Genomic DNA, 4,784 nt, shown 5'->3' with positions numbered 1-4,784 from the left:
AGAATTTTTCAGCTCCTTAGAGGAACAAACCAGAACATGATTGTACAGAAAGAGCCAGCCCTGGCCCCAGGACCCTTGTCAATGTTTAGCACTGTGAGAGATGTCATTTGCACATGTATGACTACCGTAGTCCACATGAGTTGTGGTGGCTTGGTCCACGTTCAGGAGATGGACCTGGGGAAGACATCTGTGTAGGTGCTGGAAACAGTTTCCTAGCTCTTTGGGTGGAGAATGTTGGGCTCTCATGTGCCCCAAATGCGATCCAAAATAGGCACAGGCACAAAGTCCGTTACAGCTACAAAACTTTGGCTCCATGGAGAAAGATGGGAATTGGGATAAGCTAGTTCAAGGCACTTTAAAATACTGGACTTGGAGCAGAAATACCTCCTGTGGCCACAGCACCCATGAAGAAACTACTGAGGATGAAATCCTGCCAACCAATGAATGAACAAAACAGCAAAGGATTAAACCACCTCTCACTTCCAGAAGATGGTGGAGTAATGTCTAAAGTGTTTAGCAAGAAGAAGACCAAGCCAATGACTTTCTAACCTTTAACATGTTTTTCTACTGTAAAAGGCAACGGACTGGCATTTTAAAGCACATACAGGAGCACCCGGGTGGCTCAGTGGTTGAGCGTCTGCCTTTGGCTCAGGTTGTGATCCTGGGGTCTTGGGATCGAGTCCTGTGTCGGGCTCCCTGCTTGGAGTCTGCTTCTCCCTCTATGTCTCTCATGAATAAATAAATAAAATCTTAAAAAAAAGAAAAGAAATAAAGCACATACAAATCACTGAATAGAGGAATTACGAGCCATTCTTTAAAAACAAATTAATGATTAAATCCGTTCAACCAAGAAATGACTACTGAAAAGTATGGCCAAAGGACTGGTAGTTTTCACTGCATCTATTTAAATATAGGAACTGGGGCTAAATAACTGAGAGAATTATGGTTATAGAACAGAATATAAATGTTGTAAATCCTGTAACATAAGAAATTATATAACCCAAATTAGGGGGTGAGAAGTGAAGACTGAAGTATATGCAGGAGTGCCAATTTCTTTATTTTTAAAAGCAGGGAGTCAATTATTTTGCCTAAAATTGAAACATGTCATTTACAAGAAATCATAACTCTCTATATGTAATGTCGCTCCATGTCTATGTTTCTTACTTATAGAGAGTAAGGAAATTATAAACTGAAATGAAGAAAGATGTATTTAAGTTCCAACCATTTCTTCAGCTTCCCTTGGGTTTCTTCTATTGTTAAATGCAAAACTGAAATCTCATACTTTTTTTTAAAAGCGACAGGGAGAGGACAATCAACTTTTCATGCAATTACTTTTGTCTTTTGATTAGTCCGTCTTTTCCCTTTTTCCCTACTGACCGATTCTCTTAGCCAGATTTCTCTTTGCCACCGTCTTTATCCATCTATCTATCCATTCCTTAATCTGTAAATCTTCACCAAGAGAATTCTGGAATGATAATTTTTTAATATACTTCTGTAGTGGTATTTGGGTCGTTTTGTTGATTTTTCTTTATAACAAACACACATAATCTTCGCGAAAATGAGTTGCTATTTGAGCCATCTGGGTTTGCAAACAACTGAGGCAGAACATTTTGGGTGAGCAAATTCCTCGTGGAAGTTTTTTTGCAGATGGAGAGGACTGAGGAAGAGAAAGAATAATAACGAAGCAGAATGGGGCTATCGACCTAATTGTCCAAAGCCTGTAGTAAGCTGAAGGCTAGGCTGTGGTCCTATTGATACAAACACACAGATTGATGTAATTGACCATCTTTGATTAGAATTTTATTTGTTTATTTAATTTTTTAAACGATTCATTTATTGATTGGAGAGAGAGAGAGCGCATGCACACAAGCAAGAGGAGGGGCAGAGGGAGAGATTGAATTCCAAGCAGACTCCCCTAGGAACTCAGGATTCAGATGCCACTTTACAGTGCACTCAATCTCTCATTCTCTCCACTTGAGTTTGGTTGCTGAAATCCTCGGTGGATACAGAGCTGAGATGTGGCAACAGGTGAGAGGTCTGGCGAGTGGAATGAGGAGTGCATCACCCCAGGAGACCTCTGTAAGGGGATTTATGTTGTAGGGGGATGTCTCCTGGATTCACTGTACAATGAGTCCTTTCTTTTTTCTATAGAAAGCAGGCTGAGAATAGAGACATCGGGGCAAGTGCAGCAGAGCCAAAGGTCCTGCAACCCACTGGGGGAGTCAGAGGGTTCCTGGCTGCTGGGGAATAGAGGACGCTGAAAGAGCACAAAAAGACTTGGAATGACAGAAGCAGAGAAAGAAAAGAATGAAGCCAGGACTTTTGGGTTTAAATCTGCACAGTGATGCTGCCAAAAGGAATTGGACCAAGAATTTCAAATGACATCTCTGTTCTTTAGGTATGTGCATCTGGGAGCTTAATTTTTGGAATTACAATTTAATTTCAGAGGGTGTGGGGGTTTTGTAAGATGGAATCAACCGTGTGAGATTGTTTTCAGCACTTTGACGCGGTTCAACCTAATAATGACCTCACTCTCCCTCTGATCTCCCCAGGGGTCAGACAGATTTAGGTTCGAGGTGTGGCCCCATCACATTCTAGCTGTGTGAACTATCTCTAGCTTGGCCAACAGTCTAGCTTGGCCAACTATCTCTACAAGATTCATTTTTCCTTATCTGGCAAGTGGGAATAATGTTATCCTGAGGTTGTAGCACAGGTAAAAGGTGGTGATGTTTACTGAGTATCCCTGGAAACAGTCAGTGGCAGTTCTTACTACTTTTGTTACCATTAAACCCACCTCTATGTCAGCCCTCCCTCCTTAAGCTCTTCCTCTGATGTTCATTGCCCTTGAGATAAAATCAAACTTCTTGATGTCCTACAAGGCCTTTCATGGCTACTGGCTTTGGCTTACTTTGCCCCCCTTTGGTTTTGCCATTCCCATAAGAACCATAAATACGTTTCACACTCATGTCAGTGTGAAACCCATTTCTCAGCAAGCCGCCATCGGCTCTCATTTCCTTGGCCTAGAACACTAGTCCTCCATCTTATCTATGCTCATCCTATTAACAGGTGCCATTTAGACAACCCCTATTCTGGCTCCGCTTGGGCAGAGCTCCCTCAGGACATTGCATTTTGCTCCTCAGTTCACTGGCCACCCTACATTATAATAGTTTCATTGGTTCTCTCCCCTTTGGCAGCAGCTGTATCCAGCTTATTTTCCATTGTCTCCTACAGCCCATAGTGCTGGACACATTTTAGGGGCCCAGTCATTCTGTGCTAAGGCTGCCACATCTTAGGAACTTAAGTTACAGCAAATTCATTTTTTTCCCTCTTCTCCCAGATACTTTTTCCCTTAGACACAACTCAGGCATGTGAGGGATGGCTGATGAGAAAAAAATTCCTGCATCACTACCAGGTATGTGTTTAGAAGGCTTATATCATATAAATGAGTAATCCTTAAATACAACGGATTTTAGTTTATCCCATGTTGCCTTTCTTTGTTTGGATTTATTTGTAATTTAAAAGGCCAGCGAACATTTCAGGTTATGAATCTAAAAGAAAATGTTCTAAACATGATTGGAAAAAAATGTTATTTCCAAGATATTTAGGGTAATCAAGGAAGAAAGAGAAACCTAGTTCTCGTGAAATGATATTTTAATCCATCAATCTTACAAGATCTTGTTGATTTTTTTCTTTCATATCATTGCTTTCAATTTTATCTTTGATTTATTCAGCTTACTTTTCTTTATATAAGGAAGAGCTTAATTTACTCCAGCTCAGTAGAAGCAAAAAAAAAAAAAAAAAAAAAAGGGCAAGATCTTTGGATAAAAACAATGAACACTTTTTATTTTAGGTTGGTGTACACTCCAATCTCAAAAGAGGCTGTAAAGAAAAAAAAAAAAAACGTAACATCACTTTCCTTCGCAATACACAAAATTGTCTTAACACTTCTGTGCTCTGGTCATCAAATGTGTGATCGTTTTCCCTCTCTAAGCAATTCCTCGATGCTAGGTGGGCGTCCTACAAGTCTGACTCAATTCGGATACTATGTACTTAGAGCTACCATCAGATGAGGGGCTCAGTGCCACAAGACTGCCTCCACTTCAGATGCCAAGTGGGTACAAATTGCCATTTCTACTTCTGACGAATGGCCTAGAAACAGTCTCCCCCAAGATTCCCTCTTCAAGTCTGATTGATTTGCTAGGGCAGCTCCACAGCTCTAGGAAACCAGTGAACTACATTCCCAGTTTATTATAAAAGGATATAATTTAGGAGCTGATCAGATGGAAGAGTTGTTCTCATGCCCCCTCTCTGGGCCTGTCACTCTCTGTCGGCCCCTTCACAACTAGGATACTCTCCTCCTACCTCCTTCCTTCTGGCTTTTTACAGAAGCTTCATTACAGAGGCGTGATTGGATAAATCACTGGCCATCGGTGACTTTTTTCTCTCAGTTGTATTGAGATATATTAACATATCGTGTATATTTAAGGTCTACAATGTAGTGATTTGATACTGCAAGAGGACTATCACAATCGGTAAACATCCATCACCTCATATAGCTACAAATCTTGTATCTTGTGATTGGACCTTTAAATATCTACTCTTAGCAACATTCAAATATATATATTACAGGACTGCTAACTACACTCACCGCTGTAAATCGCATTTTTCTTAATCTACTCTTAATGTTGATGAACACCTACGTTGTTTTTATGTCTGGGTTAATATAAATAATGGTGCAACGAACAAGAGGGTGCAGATGTTTCTTCCAGATAGTGAATTATTTT

General features: G+C 40.4%; 1 long non-coding RNA gene across 1 annotated transcript; it reads left to right on the top strand.

Annotated features, from left to right (window-relative positions):
• Positions 1-1,942: 1,942 nt before the first annotated feature.
• LOC121496816 lies at positions 1,943-3,395 on the top strand. The gene is made up of 3 exons (XR_005989351.1): positions 1,943-2,028; positions 2,152-2,398; positions 3,338-3,395. It is a non-coding gene; the product is annotated as an uncharacterized LOC121496816 (long non-coding RNA).
• The last annotated feature ends 1,389 nt before the right edge of the window (positions 3,396-4,784 follow it).

This window comes from Vulpes lagopus, chromosome 8 (assembly GCF_018345385.1).
Source record: "Vulpes lagopus strain Blue_001 chromosome 8, ASM1834538v1, whole genome shotgun sequence".
NCBI lineage: Eukaryota > Metazoa > Chordata > Mammalia > Carnivora > Canidae > Vulpes > Vulpes lagopus.
Note: the sequence above shows the minus strand (reverse complement) of the source record. Positions and strands in the feature narration are given on the sequence as shown.